The sequence below is a fragment of the Balaenoptera borealis genome (assembly GCF_965194805.1).
Source record: "Balaenoptera borealis genome assembly, chromosome: 11".
In the NCBI taxonomy this organism is placed as follows: Eukaryota; Metazoa; Chordata; class Mammalia; order Artiodactyla; family Balaenopteridae; genus Balaenoptera; species Balaenoptera borealis.
In genome coordinates, this window is record NC_138868.1 from 72,541,504 (window position 1) to 72,559,185 (window position 17,682).

Consider the following 17,682-nt stretch of genomic DNA (forward strand, 5'->3'; position numbering starts at 1 on the left):
GGGGTAGTGTAGAGATGTGACAGAGAGGTGCCTGACGCTCAGGGTGAACAGGAGGAGACATAGGAGGGGCCAGGCCTTGTCACTGCAGGGGTTAGGCAGGAGCGGAACAGCCATTGGCCTGGGACTCAGACCCTGGGACTCACAGCCAGGCCTGTGCCTTCCTCCTTTAACCTCAGGATAGAGAATCTCTGACCAGATGGGGGACCGGGGTTGCCCCTACGTTCATTCATTCACTCGACAATTGTTGGTTGGACAGAGCTACTCATGGCTAAGCGCTGGAAGTCTCACCTTATTGCATTAAGGGCTCCATTTCTGGCCTTAGTCAGAGGTCTAGGTCCTAAGTTCATCTTGGGGCCACCCTGGAGCCGATGCAAACATTTGGGAAGGTCTCAGGACCAACAGTGGTACCTGGAGCTTATGAGCACCCAGCCATGGAGTACCCTGTGGACCACTCACATCCTGAGGGCAGCCTCAGAGCCATTTGAGATTGAGAGACAGTTGTAGGGAGAGGTAAGAAGGGAGAAGTTAGAGATGTGGGATGGAGAGAGCACATGCTGTTAGCTACAGAGTCCAGCCAACTCTCCGAGAGACTCTTTCAGGCCTGTTCCTGCAGCTTAATCTGCAAGCGGTGGAGACGGGGGGGATTGCTACCTATCTCTGGATTTCTCATTTCTGATTTAAGTATACTCAAGCCTGATTCATTCAATAATTACTTAATAAGCACCCATGGTGTGTCCGGGACTGCACCAGACTTGGTGGGACCTGTCCTTAAGGGGCTCACAGTGTAGTCAGGAGAACAGTGAGTCCTTGTGCCAACACATTTTTATCGAGTGCTCCCTTTGATCCAGGCCTGTGCTGGGTGATGGGCGTATATCAACACATAAACAGGCTTTCTGCCTTGAATTGAAGGTCTCTACATTCTTTTTTGTTTTTTGTTTACATTGAAGTATAGTTGATTTACAATATTGTGTTAGTTTCAGATATACAGTAAGGTGATTCAGATATATATATATTCTTTTTCAGATTCTTTTCCCTTACAGATTATTACAAAATATTGAGTGTAGTTCCCTGTGCTATACAGTAGGTCCTTGTTGGTTACCTATTTTATCTATAGTAGTGTATATATGTTAATCCCAAACTCCTAAATCATCCCTCCTCCCTGAAGGTCTCTACATTCTGTTGTGGGAGGGGAACGCTGACCGTAAACATGTAAATAAATAAATAGCACATAACAAGAAACAAGAGAATTTCAGGTAGATAAGTGCTAAGAAGAAAATGTATGTGTTCGAGAGAGAGCGACTGGCGTAGGGTCTGCGTTAGACAAAAAGGAGGAGGGCCTCTCCAGGCAGGTGACAATAAAGCTGAGAGATGGGAAGGTGCAGCCAGGAGGGTACCGGTGGGATTAGGCACATGGAAGAGCCAGGACAAAGGCCAAAAAGCAACCCATTCAGCATGTTTGAGGGGCAGCAAGAAGGTGAGTGTGGCTGGAGCAAAGTGAATAAGGGGACGCATGCAGAGATGACAGCAAAGTGGGAGACAGTGGTCGGCTTATGGAGAGCCTGGATTTTATTCCATGTATGATCCCATCAAGAAGTCGGTGGTCTATGTCTCTCCGCCTTGAATCTGTCTGCCTGACCAATAGAATTCAGGAGATGTGATGCTTAAGAGACTGGGAGCTTCCACTTCCTGTCCCTTAGAAACTTACCCTTGGAACACAAGCTGCAAGGAAATCCTAACAGCTCCTTGGAGAGGCCCACGCAGAGAGAAACAAGAGCTCCAACTGAGCTCTCAGACAACAGGCAGTATCAACATGTGAGCCATGGGAGTGGGCCATTCAAGAAGCGGACCCGGCTCAGTCTCCCAAGGCAATAGAAATAAAAGCAAAATAAATAAATGGGACCTAACCAAACTTACAAGCTTTTGGGCAGCAAAGGAAACCATAAACAAAATGAAAAGACAACCTACAGTCTGGGAGAAAATATTTGCCAATGATGCGAATGAAAAGGGCTTAATTTCCAAAATATACAAACAGCTCATCCAACTCAATAACAAAAAAATGAACAACTCAATTGAGAAATGGGCAGAAGACCTAAATACATTTCACCAAAGATGACATACAGGTGGCCAACAGGCACGTGAGAAGATGCTCAACATTGCTAATTATTAGAGAAATGTAAATCAAAACTGCAATGAGGTATCACCTCACACCAGTCAGAATGGCCATCATCAAAAAGTCTACAAATAACAAATGTTGGAGAGGGTATGGAGAAAAACAGAACCCTCCTACACTGTTGGTGGAGAATAGTATGGAGGTTCCTTAAAAAGCTAAAAGTAGAGTTGCCACATGACCCAGCAATCCCACTCCTGGGCATATACCCTGAGAAAACTATAATTCAAAAACAAACATACACCCCTCTGTTTATAGCAGCACAATTTACAGTAGCCAAGACATGGAAGCAACCTAAATGTCCATTGGCAGATGAATGGATAAAGAAGATGTGGTATACATATGCAATGGACTACTACTCAACCATGAAAAAGAATGAAATAATGCCATTTGCAGCAACATGGATGGACTTAGAGATTGTCATACTAAGTGAAATAAGTCAGACAGAGAAAAACAAATATCATATGATATCACTTATATGTGGAATCTAAAATACGACACAGATGAGCCTATCTATAAAACAGAAACAGACTCACAGACATAGAGAACAGACTTGTGGTTGCCAAGTGGGGAGGGGCAGTGGGGGAAGGATAGATTGGGAGTTTGGGTTTAGCAGATGTGAACTATTATATGTAGAATGGATAAACAACAAGGTCTTACTGTATAGCACAGGGAACTATATTGAATATCCTGGGATAAACCATGGTGGAAAAGAATATGAAAAAGAATGTATATATATATATATGTATAACTGAATCACTTTGCTGTACAGCAGAAATTAACACAACATTGTCAATCAACGATACTTGAATAAAATAAATTTAAAAAAAAGAAGAAGTGGACCCCTCACCCCAGTCAGGCACCCAGCTGACCCCACATGGAGCAGAGAAGCATTGTTCCTATGAGCCATGTGCTAATTGCCCACTCATGAGCAAAATTAATGATTGCTGTTGTTCAGTCCACTAAGTTTTGGGGTGGTTTGTTATGTAACAGATAACCCAAACAGATGGGAAACCAATAGAGCAGGAGTTTTTCAACAAAGTTTTTCTGTAAAAGGCTAGATGGTAAATATTGGGGGCCTAGCAGATCAAAGGGTCTCCGTGGCAACTACTCAGCTCTGCTGTTGCAGTGCAAAAGCAGTCATTGACAATACATAAATAAATGAGCATGGCTGTGTTTCAATAAAACTTTATTTACAAAAACACGTGCAGCGCCACTCAGCCAACAAGTTGTGAATTGTCAGCTTTGGCAATAGAGGGTTTTAAGCAGCGGAGTGATATGTTCTCATTTATATCTAGAAAGTTGCTTCCGACTGCCACATGCAGGATGGACTGTAAAGGAACAAAAGCAGAAGTGAGGCTATCACCAGGTGAGAGAGGATGAAGGCTTTGCTAGCAGTAATGGGGGATCTCTGTTGGAGGTGGCGCTGAGAACTACCAAGATAGCTAATAACCAATTGATCATTGCTTTGAGACAAGTATGCAAAAGGAAGCTATGGGAACTCAGAGCATGAGCACCCACTCTGAGGATCAGGGTGGGCTTCCTGGAAGAGGCAACTGCTGATTAGAAACTAGTCAGGGGAAGAATTATCTTCCACATGAACAGAGCAGAAGAGCAGTTCATGATGGCTAAGCTTCAGGCAGTTGGGAGCTTCAGAAATAAGAGATAATAGGAGGTAAAGACTCTAGAGAGTGGGCAGGGGCCAGATCTTGAGAGATCAGGGCGCCATCCCCTGCAAGATCAAAAATGAACCAGCCTGCTGAGACTCACCTGTGCTTTTCTAGGGCTTTTTCCTAACCATTCCTTCCAATGGTTCCCAAGGCCACACTTCCCAAGGCTCACACTTCCCACTGTGAGTTTTGAAGCTCTCCCCTATGATGGGAGCTGAGATTTGTCATCAGGAGCTTTGGCTGTACATGGAGGCCAGGCTCTGTTTGTGGCACCTGCCATGTAACGGCCAGATCGCAGGTCTCTCTGAACCTCAATTTCCTCATTAGTAAAATGGCGATGACAATGACCTCATAGAGCAGTTATGAAGACCAAATGGGAAAAGAGTATGAAAATGCTTTGCAAATGCCACAGAAATGCCAGGGTTTGTTAGAATGACAAGGTTGATTATTAAAACTCAGCAATCTGCCTGTCTTACAGGTTTCTTTTGTTGTTTTTATCTTCCCACCACCCTTGCAACCCTTCCTCCTAATGGTTTTTCTGGGTTTGGGGGAGACCTCTTTGTTTCTTGCTCCGAAGTTCTATGAGGATATGGCCACCACTTTCCTGCTGAGAAGAAAGCCCTGTCAGCTTTGTTCACTTCCCCAAGATGCCCGGGAACCAGCTTGGATGTTTCTCAAGCAGCCTTGGAGGCACGTGCTGCAAGCTCCCTGGCCCAAGAAGCAGTCCCCACTGAGCCTTCTCAGTGCCCCTTGGAGTCTTGCTTCTCCTGCAGCCAGCCTATCAACATATCCTCCTGCTCTGTGCTCAGAGAAAGTGCTTTTCCCTGAGATGAGTAAACATGGCCTTTGACTTGCTCTGCAGAGCTCTCCAGGCCTCCTCCTCTTGTTCCTTTTTACTGGCAGCATTTCAGAGAACATTTCAGAAGGCCAGCATGAGTGCAGTATTTCAGTCTCATGGCTCAGTGAGCCATGGGGCTTGACCATCCACCTGAGGCGATCTAGCCCTCAGTGTCACTCCACATCCTGCAGATGTTCCAGCTCAGCTCAGGGCTACAGTCCTGAGTTCAGTGCAGGTTCCAGTCTTCAAGTCTATGTCACTGCACAGTGTCTGGGATAGCAGTTCATGTGGACTGTAATGTGAATGACACCTCCTGGGGTTGACAGTGCACAACCTGTGCAGCCGTCCGTGATGGCCCTACTTACTCATTCTTATCAATGGGCTCTATGGTAACCAGCAGAGCTCAGAATCTCACTGCTCTTTTGAACTGACCAGGCCTTCAGAGTTTGGTGATTGAATGCTTCCAGTGGATGAGAAGGCATGGGCTTTGGAGTCAGCCTGACCTGGGTGCTAATCCCAGAACTTGTGCTTATAAGCTAAGAAACATAGACAACCTCTTCGAACTTCAGTTTGCTCATGTGCAAATAATAATACTTAATGGAATCGTTGTGAGAATGAGCATTTTACAAACAAAGCACATTTTATAAATGAAAGGACACAGAGATGGAGCATTGGCTTGAACCCAGCTGTTGACACCAAGTGGCATATGATAGGCACTCAATAAATGTTTGCTTAATTGAGGAATCACACTAACAACAAGCTTTCGTGTGGTGATTCAGTGGGAATTTTATTTTATTTCTGTAATTTTTAATGTTTTCCAAATTTCTGACCAAGAGTATGAATTAGTTTTTTAATTAAAAAATCCAATAAACATTAAAAAATAAGTACAAGCAAAAGGGCAAGAGAACTTAACAGTGATCAGAGATGAATTTGACCATAAGAATTATATGCAAATTAGGAAACTGCAAGTACTGTGGGGTTCTCCTTTGTTGAACTTTGGAGCAAGTTCTTATGATTTTCCACCTGGCTATTTCCTGTCTCCCCAGAGGAGCTTACTCTTTAGTGGAAAGAAAGCCCTACAACTCAAAATGTGTGATAAGGATAAAATAACTAGGAATAAATCTAACTAAGGAGGTAAAAGACCTATACTCAGAAAACTGTAAGACACTAATGAGAGAAACTGAAGATGACACAAATAGAAAGATATACCATGTACATGGGTTGGAAAAATTAATATTATTAAAATGACCATACTGCCCAAAGTAATCTACAGATTCAATGAAATCCCTATCAAAATACCAATGGCATTTTTCACAGAACTACAACAAATAATTCTAAAATTTGTGTGGAAATACAAAGACCCTGAATAATCAAAACAACCTTGAGAAAGAACAGAGTTGGAAGTATCATGCTCCCTGACTTTAGACTATGCTACAAAGCTATAGTCATCCAAACTGTATGGTACTGACACAAAAACAGACACATAGGTCATGGAACAGAATAAAGAGACCAGAAATAAACCCACGCACTTATGGTCAATTAACAAGAGTATGCAAAGGAGAAAAGACAATCTCTTCAATAAGTAGTGCTGGGAAAACTAGACAGCTACATGTAAAAGAATGAAATTAGAGGATTCTTTTTTTTTCTTGGCTGCACTGTATGGCTTGTGGGATCTTAGTTCCCCAACCAGGGATTGAACCCAGGCCTTTGGCAGTGAAAGGGTGGAGTCCTAACAACTGGACTGCCAGGGGATTCCTGAAATTAGAATATTCTTTAACACTGTATACAAAAATAAACTCAAGATGGATTAAAGACCTAAATGTAAGACCAGAAACCATAACACTCCTAGAAGAAAACATAGGCAGAATACTCTTTGACGTGAATCACAGCAATATTCTTTTGATCTGTCTCCTAGGGCAAAGGAAACAAAAGCAAAAATAAACAAAAGGGACCTAATTAAACTTAAAAGCTTTTGCACAGCAAAGGAAACCATTGCCAAAATGAAAGAACAACCTGAATGGCAGAAAATATTTGCAAATTATATGACCGATAATGGGTTCATATCCAATATATATAAATAGCTCTTACAACTCAATGTCAAAAAAACAACCTGATTTTAAAAATGGGCTGAAGACCTGAATAGACATTTTTCCAAAGAAGACAGGTGCCAACATGCACATGACAAGATGCTCAACATCACTAACTATCAGAGAAATGCAAATCAAAACCATAGTGAGATATTACCTCACACCTGTCAGAAAGGCTATCATCAAAAAGACCACAAATAAAAAATGTCGATAAGTATGTGGAGATAAAGGAACCCTCGTACACTGTTGGCGGGCACGTAAATTGGTGCAGCCACTATGGAAAACAGTATGGAGGTTTCTCAAAAGCTAAAAATAGGACTACCATATGACCCAGCAATTCCACTCCTGGGTATGTATCCAAAAAAACCAAAAACGTTAATTTGAAAAGATACATGCATCCCAATGTTCATAGTAGCATTATTTACAATTCCCATGATATGGAAGCAACCTAAGTGTTCATCAACAGACAAATGGATAAAGAAGATGTGGTATATATATATACAATGGAATATTACTCAGCTACAGAAAAGAATTTGCAACAACACGGATGGACTTGGAGGGTACTATGCTAAGTGAAATAAGTCAGACAGAGAAAGACAAACACTGCATGTTATTACTTAAATGTGGAATCTAAAAATAAAACAAACAAAGAATATAACAAAACAGAAACTGGCTCACAGATATAGAGAACAACTAGTGGTTACCAGTGGGAAGAGGGAAGGGGGAGGGTCAAGGTAAGGGTAAAGGACTAAGAGATACAAACTATTGTGTATAAAATAAATAAACTACAAGGATATATTATACAACACAGGGAATATAACCAATATTTTATAATAACTTTAAATGGAGTACAATCTATAAAAATTTTGAATCTTTATGTAGTACACCTGAAACTAATGTAATATTGTAAATCAACTATATTCAAATTTTTTAAAAAAAGAATAGAAACAAAGTATATGACAAGGGCAGTGATTGTGAAAGGTAAGGGGACAGAGGAGAGGTCTTGACCTGGCCTGAGAAGCTGAGAGTTGATGGGTCAGAAAAGGCCCCAAGAGCAATCAACACTTGAGCTAAGCCTTGATGAGTGACCAGGAATTATCCAGACGGAGAAGGAAGAGCAAAATGCTCTGGGGATGCAGTGGCAGGACACTTGGCTTTCTGATCCTGGGCAAGTCACTAACCTCGCTTGATCTCGACCTTTCTGTGAAATGAGATGGTCGGACCAGCTCTCTGGGTCTGAATCCTAGCTACAGGTGAGAATTGTCTGGGGCAATTAAAACAGTGCCCAAGTCCAAGCCCCATCTCGAATCAATTAAATCAGAATCAATAGGGGTAGAAATCAAGTGACAATATTTTGAAAGGACCCCAGGTAATTATGAAGTGCAGCCAGGACTGTGGGCCACCAGAGCAGAAGGTCACTAAATTGTTTTCTGAGTTTTTCTCTTTCAGGTTGAGATAAGCCTGATATAGCTTTCCCTTTCATTTTTTTTTTTCACTAATAAAAATTTAACATTATAAGATATTGTAAAAGGGAATATACATGCATTTCAAAGAGGTAAATAAATCTTGGAATGGCATCAAAGCATGAAGACAAGTCAAAATAGAGACTTTCTAACAACACATTTATATGCTCCCCAGAGACATTTGAAAAAAAAAAATTATGCATCTACCTTACCCTAAAGTGTTGAAATAAATGATGCAGCTTTTCCTAAGTTCAAAAAAAATTTTTTAATGTTATAAAACAAAAAACCATCAAATTGCTTTTTTTTTTTTTTTTAACCACTCACAATTAGAGTGGAAAGAGAGTGGTGGGAGAGAAAAACCAACAAGAAGCGTGTTGTTTTCACACTAATAGTTCATTGGTACAGTCAGTTAGTTATATGACAGAGGATGTAAGCCTGCTCATTCAGGAACATAAATGGATGGGACTTTCACTCCAGACCACTTATTTCAAGTTTACATTGGTCTCTGACTTGACTTGGAAGGTCATTTATCAAACCCAGAGCAATAAGCCATGGTGCCCATCACAGTGACCAGGCCCACCTCAAATGGGCCAATGGGAGAAACAGCTGTGTTTAGTTTGGAGGGCTGCCATGCAAATACCACAAACTGAGTGACTTAACAGAAATTTACTCTCTCATAGCTCTGGAGGTTAGAAGTCCCAAATCAAAGGCCCGTGCTCTCTCTGAAGGCTCTAAAAGACAATCTGTTCCATGCTTTTCTCTTGGCTTCTGTCGTTGCTGGCAATCCCTGGCTTTTGCACACATCACCCTGATCTTCGTCATCACTTAGAGATCTCCCTGTGTGTCATCACGTTGTTTTCCCTCTGTGTGTCAGTTTGTGTCTCTCTTTCTCATATAAGGACACAAGTTATTGGATTAAGGCTCACCCAACAACTTTGATTACATCTACCAAGACCCTATTTCCAAATAAAGTCACACTTACACGTACTGAGAGTTACGACTTCAACACATCTTTTTGTGGGGGAGGGGGACACAATTCAATCCATAAAAGTGGCCAACCTGAGCAATTTGGGGAAGGTCTGGGGAAGTTCAGAAAATTGTCAGTCTGAGCAGATGCTGACCTGAAGCACCTGGTTCTTTGCATAAACTAATCTAGCAAAATAATGGAACTGACTAGACACAATTTCAGTTTTCACAACAGAAATGGAGATTAAAACATAAAAATACAAAAACAACAATAAAAATCTGACCCAGGTTGGTATGTAAAGATCGAAACTTACAAGGTAGATAAATGATGGGAGGATTATGGGAGGAGCATTTTGATTTATGAAAACGTTTTACTGCTTAGTCACAGACCAACACTTAGACATCACTTTATACTCTACAAATTACTTTCATATATACTGATGATCTCAGATAATCTCAACAACCCTGTGACTTAGATACTATTAACCCATTTTACCAAGAGATGGAGGGAGCTCTCCTGGAAGTGGGAGACCCAGGGTCCCCTGTAACCTCTAAACCCCTACCCAGGGTCCTGTTAAGAGTAAGCACCCCTCCTTTCACATAACTGAATTCATGGAGTGTTGATTTGCAGCTTGTTGGGAACATGTCTACTGTGTAAAATGAAACTTATCTCTGCTGTGGTTACACTAAAGCTCTGTAAAAAAGAATCAGATTCTTTAGAGGGAAAAAAAAGAACCTAAAAAATTTCACTCAGAGCTTGGTGAATTTAGCCCATTCTCCATCAACAGTCTTGGTGAGAGATAGGCCATATCTGTCCTCACCACCACCCACCTCCCTTGGGTGCCCAGGCAATTACCGACTCCTGGTAAAGCAGCAGACAGGTGATTTTCTACTGACATTTGATGGTAAAATTGGCATTGGCCTGGTTTGTTTGCTCTGGTTGAGAAAATGAGAAATGAGAAAGAAGTCTCATTTGAAAAAAGGATTTCATTAAGAATGAAGTTTCCATTTGGGAAACCAGTATCACAAATAACACCTGTCACAGTTATACTGCTCTTAATTTATTTCCCATGTTAACTTGCGCCTTACTCCCTGCCATGAGGGTATCCACCACCCACGTGATAGACACCGAGAATCACATCACTCTCTAAGTACTGGCCTTCAATAAGATCCCATTGCAACATTAGGCAAATACTTTTTGAACACCCAATATCTCCTAGTGTTGCCTAGGTAGGAGATACATAATAAGTAGTAATAAATAAAACAGAGCAAAATCCCTGCTCTGATGGAAGGGAAAAGAAATGATAAGCCTACTAAGTAAAGAAGTGGTAGGGGCTTCCCTGGTGGTGCAGTGGTTGAGAATCTGCCTGCTAATGCAGGGGACACGGGTTCAAGCCCTGGTCTGGGAAGATCCCACATGCCACGAGCAACTGGGCCCGTGAGCCACAACTACTGAGCCTGCGCGTCTGGAGCCTGTGCTCTGCAACAAGAGACGCCGCGATAGTGAGAGGCCCGCGCTCCGCGATGAAGAGTGGCCCCCACTTGCCGCAACTAGAGAAAGCCCTCGCATGGAAACGAAGACGCAACACAGCCAAAAATAAATAAATAATTAAAAAAAAAAAAAAAGAAGTGGTATATGGTATGTCAGTAGGCGATGGTGTCAGGAGAGAATAAGTCAATGTAAGGACTTTGGCTTCCACTCTGAGAAATATCAAGGGTTTTGAACAAAGGAGGCCTTAGAGATATTTTTAACAAAGTGACATCATCTGATTTATGGGGTTTTTTTAAATTTTTTTTTTTTTTTTAATTTTTATTTTTGGCTGCATTGGGTCTTTGCTGCTGCGCGCGGGCTTTCTCTAGTTGTGGCGAGTGGGAGCTACTCTTTGTTGCGGTGCACGGGCTTCTCATTGCATTGGCTTCTCTTGTTGCGGAGCACAGGCTCCAGATGCGCAGGATCAGTAGTTGTGGCGCATGGGCTTAGTTGCTCCGCGGCATGTGGGATCTTCCCAGACTAGGGATCGAACCCGTGTCCCCTGCAATTGTAGGCAGATTCTTAACCACTGCTCCACCAGAGAAGTCCCACTGGCTGTTTAAATGTGGGAAAAATATTTGTCTCAATTTCCTTACCTGTAAAATGGGAATTTTCATAAGAACTCATGGGAGTTTCATTAAGGGTTACATGAAAATATGTTTGTATAGGGCTGAATAGGTCATATTGTAGGTAAGGGTCAACAGGTTTTCATCCCTCCATGAGATTACTGCCTATGTGACCACAAGCAGGGAGGACACGTCACTTTGAAAGGCAAATGCTGGGTGGTTGACTAGATTCTCTCACTAGCTAAGAACCACCTTCTAGAAACCTGCCTCCCAGCATGTATAACACAAACTACAGCCTTGGCAAAATTAGCAAATTCTTATATGTCATGGATGTTTCAATTGCTTGATAGCATTCAAACTCATGGAATTTAAATCTGGAATTAACTGATAAGGGTCAACTACACTAGGTACAGTGGGTGCATGAAGCAACAAGTAGGGAGAGGTGGTTAGTAATTAGTTCTCCTTGAGTGGGTCTTCCTAGAAGTCTCTTACATTTAGTCTTTTTTTTTTTTTTTTTGATTGCACTGGGTCTTAATTGTTGTAGGTGGGCTCCTTAGTTGCGACTCACTGGCTCCATTAGTTGCAGCACGTGTGCTCCTTAGTTGCTGCCAGCAGGCTCCTTATTTGTGGCATGTGAACTCTTAGTTGCGGCATGCATGTGGGATCTAGTTCCCTCACCAGGGATCGAACCCGTGTCCTCTGCATTGGAAGGTGGATTCTTAACCACTGTGCCACTGGGGAAGTCCCTTGCATTTAGTCTTGATGACTTAAAAAAAAAAGATATGCCACACCAAGGGAGTAGCATGTGCATGTGTACAGTCTTTAGAGAGCATGGCTTTTGCAGGTAAATTGTTCAGTAAGAACAGAGCAAAGGGTAAAAGGTCGGGGTGGGGGTGGGGCAATGCGTAAAAAGCAAAGAGTTGAGGCTGGAGAAGAAGCCAGTGCCACATCAGTGAGATCCCTGGGTTATGCTAAGTGTGTGAACTTTCCCGAATGGAGATGACTAGAGCTATTGAATCACTTTTTATAGGAAGTGGCATGGCCAGATTTGTATTTTAGGTCTATCAACTTGGATGGTAGACTGTAAGACAGTCTAGAGAGGAGAGGACAGTGGGACCAAAGCCAGCTGACATCATTTCCAGTTCCCTCTGTATGGCATATTCCATTCCTCTTCAATCCACATGGACATCATGCAAACTTTCATTTATTATATACCTGAAAAACTATCCCAGTTTCAAATGTCATCACTCTATTCTCTTCCAACTACGTTGTTCTTGTTCTTCCAGGACACCCCTGCGACCACTGATATTATCCTGAAGGATTTCCTTGACCTCATTCATTAGTATTCCAAGGATTTCCACTAAAGTCCTGAATAATGGTGGCAGTTTCTCCAAAGTCAGTGACGCCATCTGGAGTAATGGATGCCTTCTCCCTAGCAACCCTGCATCTCCTAAACATGATGTGCCTGTCACTAGGGACCTGTGGGTGAGGACCAAGGTCCCCCAAAGGACTCTCCTTGGGGTTCGAAGAGTATAATCATCTTGAGATAATTCCTCCCAGAATGAGGTTTTATGGGATACAAAGAACAGCAGATTGGAGTCAAGTGTGTGTCTGCTCAGAAGCCCTGCCCATCTATATGTGCATGCTGGTACCTTCTCTTAGTCCAGAGAGAGACAAAGCTGCTTCTCCCCACCTGCTCCTGCTGCCCTTTCCTCAGCATGCCACTGCTGAAAGCAAAGATGCACTGTCCTTGGCCTTATAAATAGCTTTAGATCCTCTGGACCTTCTATTGAAGGTCGGTTCCCTTCATTCTTGCCCCCACCCGCTTCCTACCAAACTTCAGGTATATTCTGTTTCATAATTAGAAAAATGCATGGCCATCTCCAGAGACACCTGAAGCCAGCCTACAGTCCCTTCTCTGAGACCCTCTCTGAAGCTGGCAACATTGCCAACAGCCGCTTTGCAGACATGGTCAATCCTGCTGAGATTTGGGGCTTCCCAAGGTTCTTATCACCCAAGAACTTCAATATTTTGTTTCTACTGAATATCTCATGGAAGTGCTACTTTGATGACACATTGTCCTGTTCCCAGAGCCTTCTAAATTATATGGAGGAATAGAATAGCCAGGTTGACTTCTAGACGTCCTCTGTCCTCTCTGCCTCTGGGCAGGAGAGTAATGGAACAAAGTATTTTGCCAAGAACAATAGCACATAATACCTGGCAAGTCACAAAATGTGTATTTGCATGGCTAGGAGAATGGCTTGGGAACGCACATAGCAACCTAAGCAATTATAGAGACAGGCACATGCTCTCCTCTGAGGATCTGGGTCTGAGCCACAGGAGGAATGGAACACAGTTTGTGTATTTCCAGGTAAGCTTAATTAAAAAAACAAAAAGGAAGAAAGGAGTCTTTTTCTTTGACTTTGCTTTGACTTTCTCAGAGTGCTGTATCTGAAAAGAAGAAACAGACTATAGGTAAAGACCAAATTCTGGCTAATGTTAAGATTAAATGACTCATCTTGATATTTGCTAGAGGGTCTTACTAATGTACCCAAGAAAAAGGAAATGTAATCAACAACAAATATAGCAAAGTCAACATAATTAAAAGCCAGCAGATTTGTAAGTTTTTAAATATACAAGTAATTGAGCGAAGGTTTTGAAGCCAATGGGAGTCGGTGGGGAGGGGCTGAACATAATCAAGCTTTCTAGTTGGGGTTCAGACATTCCTGTTCTTTAAATATCTTAAACCTTCTCCTGATACAGCACATGGAACTCATCTGCACTCAAGTATAAATGAGCAGCTACAGCTTAAAATATGTGTCTGTTTGTAAACAAGGATCAAAACTTGTAGCTAAAAGTAGACATCCTGAATAATGGTGAGAAGGTATTTGGGGCAGAGTTGGTTCAAAGTTGTGTGAATCAGAAAGCATGAGAGGTTGGCCGTGGCTTTGTCCTCCTGGGAGCTGGGAGACGTGAGGCTTGTTTGGAGTTCCCAACTGCGTATATTTCCTGAACACCATTTCTTACCTCCCCGTTCCCTCATCCTTCTGTTGAATCCTACTGTTCTCTCCTCAAACCCAGCTTGGACATCCCCACCTGCCCTCAACATCACCCTCTCCTTTGTGTGACCTCTGAACCTAGAACACATCCCTACAGCTGTACCCTGCATGCTGTTTCATAATTTATCTGTTGACATGCCTGTCCCCTCCACTAGCCCATGAGATCCTCAACAGAGCATTATACCCACGGGACTGCCACAGAGAAGATGTTCAGAACTTACTCATGACGTTGAATTGAATTGAAAATCGGTTGGAGCCCTCAGATCTTTCACGATGGGGTCTGTTCAGGCTTATTTTCTCTGGCAGCTATTTCTAAAGCAGATTTTTTTTTTTATTGTTGAAAACTCACGAAGTTATACCTTTTAGATAAAGGTCAAATGACTCTGGCTTTACGGGTAAATGTCAGAGCAGTAATCTCACACATCCTGAAACTGACGTATTTTATTCCAACCCATTCCAAAACAACTCTTAATTGCTTGAGGAAACTGTTCTTCCTTATTTTTTCCGAACTAGCAGTTACGGGTTGCATTCAGACATGAGGAAAGTGGATCTTATCACCAGCCAGTGTCCCAGCCCCGCCACCCCCTCCAGATAGCAATTCTCACTTATGAGAATACCCACCCTCTCTGTCCTCACCTGCAACTTAGCCCACCTGGACCTAACTGAGCTCCCTTTCTGGGTCTTACTTTATGTCTCACCCACTCATCTGTATGTTTGTCTTAATGCCTCTTTGGTCCTCTCACATCACCTTGCAAAATGATTAGCACATAGTAGATGTTCAATAAATATTCGTTGATTTTTTTGAAAATCAAACCATTCACTTTGAAATTGAAATGATCTTTTCTATCATTGCTAGTGAGAGTGAAGAATTTTCCATTCACTACCAACAGTCAAAATCTCTTTTCCTTTAAACATAAGCATGACAACATTGCCACTAACATTTATTGAATGTTTACTCTGTGTCAGGTACTATTTTTTTATTGAAATACAGTTGCTGTACAATGTGATATAAGTTACAGGTGTACAGTATAGTGATTTACAATTTTTAAAGATTATACTCCATTTATAGTTATTATAAGATATTGGCTATATTCCCCGTGTTGTACAATACATTCTTGTAGCTTATATTATACCTGTATTGGTTGTGAATGCATTGTCTCACTTTTCATAATAACCTGGGACTAGAGGTTTTATCAGTTTTTATAGCCGTTCGTGATACAGAAAGGGTGACATTTATTCAACATCATGCAGCTAAGAAATGGAAGAAGCAGAATGTGAACCAAGCTCAGATTCCAAAGCCCATGTATTTTCTACTACACCGCTCTTTAATAGACATGAATTGAATGCCCCCCAATTCCTTTCTTTCCAATTTGTCACTCTCAGCGGTGCCCTGACTCTTCTTACATACAAATTGCCCCCTCCAACCTAGAATTTTGAGTAGAAAATGTAAGGACAATTTTTTTTCTAATTCTAAATAATTATACTATCATTGCTAACACCAGCAGCCTTGGTATTCAGAAACTGTGCTAAGACCGATGGGTTATCATAAATATAGTATTTTGAACATTTTATGTAACATGACATTTTCCCATTTGTGTTATATAACAAGTTTTTTTTTTTTTTTTCCCCTGCCTGGGGAGAAGTTCAATGTCTTCTTGAAAGAGCTGGATCAAACAGGTGAGAATCAAATGGGAACATTTTGCCTCCTTTCCCAATACTGTGGGAATCCCTAATGATGGGATATTTGGAGAGCTTTTCTGAGACAAAGCTGAAGTCTGGCTGTGTTACCTTTGTGTTCCAGCTGCTGCGTGGAACGGCCTGGTTTTGTCTTTGTTCTGGAAGAAGGAAAGCAAACACAAGAAACGTACCCTGGGAGATAGCACCGTAGAGAGAGGAAAGTCTCTGAGGGTGTTTCTCCCTCACCACTGCCACATCCAATCATGGAACCCGTCTGCTTCCCAGCATCCCGTTGCCATCATTCTCACCACACCTTTACCCTGGACTATGGCAGTAGCTCTTCATTTGTCTCCTCATTTCCGCTCTTGCCTTCCTCTGCCTTCAGCCAGTTTCTTACACAGCAGGCAGAGCAATATTTTAAAAACACAAATCTGTATCTGTAACTCTTCTGGTTAAATACCATCAAAGTTTCACATCGCTTTTTTTTTTTAATTAATTTTTTAATTGGAGTATAGTTGGTTTACAATGTTGTGTTAGTTTCTGCTGCACAGCAAAGTAAGTCAGCCACACATATACATATATCCACTCTCTTCTAGACTCCATTCCTATATAGGTCATTACAGAGCACCGAATAGAGTTCCCTGTACTATACAGTAGGTTCTTTTTTTTTTTAATTTTATTATTTTTTTATATAGCAGGTTCTTATTAGTTACTTATTTTATACATATTGGTGTATATATGTCAATCCCAATCTCCCAATTCATCCCACCACCACCACCACTGCTTTCCCCCCGTGGTGAAATTTTCTCATTTTTTTAAAAATGGGTAAAGTAATAGCTATCTTGAGGGTCCAATATGAGATTAACTATGATAATATAGGTCAAGTATCAAGCATGTCCCTGGGAACCAGAAGACACTCAATGAACAGTAGTTATCATAAATTTGTCTGTCCTTGTAGGACATTCTTGGATTTTTTTTCTAAGAAATGGCAATTCAGTTCCCATTATGCAGGCATAAAACCTCTTTTTACAACATGATCCTAAATGTAGCTTATTGTAGAAACAGCCCATCTGCACATGTTACTCCATATTTTGGAAATAATAACTCTTGCCAACCATAGGATTACATTCCTGGAAAATGTTATTGTTGGTAAAGATTGTTGCTAGTGAAATCAAGATATAACAAAAACTATGGGTTTAAGGGATAAACAATAAAATAACATTACATGTATTTTATTTTATTTTTTATTTTTTTTAACATCTTTATGGGAGTATAATTGCTTTACATTGTTGTGTTAGTTTCTGCTGTATAACAAAGTGAATCAGCTATACATATACATATATCCCCATATTGCCTCCTGCTTGTGTCTCCCTCCCACCCTCCCTATCCCACCCCTCTAGGTGGTCACAAAGCACCGAGCTGATCTCCCTGTGCTATATGGCTGCTTCCCACTAGCTAACTATTTTACATTTGGTAGTGTATATATGTCCATGCCACTCTCTCACTTCTTCCCAGCTTACCCTTCCCCCTCCCCGTGACCTCAAGTCCATTCTCCAAGTCTGTGTCTTTATTCCTGCCTTGACTCTAAGTTCTTCATGACCATCCTTTTTTTTTTTTTTAGATTCCGTATGTATGTGTTAGCATACGGTATTTGTTTT